This window comes from Muscardinus avellanarius (genome assembly GCF_963383645.1).
Source record: "Muscardinus avellanarius genome assembly, chromosome: 7".
Taxonomy (NCBI): domain Eukaryota; kingdom Metazoa; phylum Chordata; class Mammalia; order Rodentia; family Gliridae; genus Muscardinus; species Muscardinus avellanarius.
The window spans coordinates 27,482,015-27,482,389 of NC_137793.1; positions in this window are offsets into that span (position 1 = coordinate 27,482,015).

Below are 375 nucleotides of genomic sequence, written 5' to 3' on the forward strand. Positions count from 1 at the left end.
TTGGATGCAGAGTTAGCAAGAGATTAAAAAACACAGATAATGCAGAAAGAGGGAAGTGGGTAGCCAAATGGCATGGATATGGGTAAAGTGACCATAGCTCCAAGTGAACTGAAGGTAGGCCCAGGTGATACCTCTTTATCATGTGATCACTAACAGGCCTCTTTTACTATCAAAAATGTTTTTTTGGGAGGATACCAAATTTTAAGTTCCTAATGGTTAGTAATAGAGATATACATGAATAGATAATATAAATGTATATGTTTGTCTATGAATGCCTAAGTATGCGTAAGTATGTATTCTATGTATGGAATTTTTTTCTATGAATTCTTCTTATGGATTCACTCTAAAAAGAGTGCTGAGTCTGCCTGTTTAACA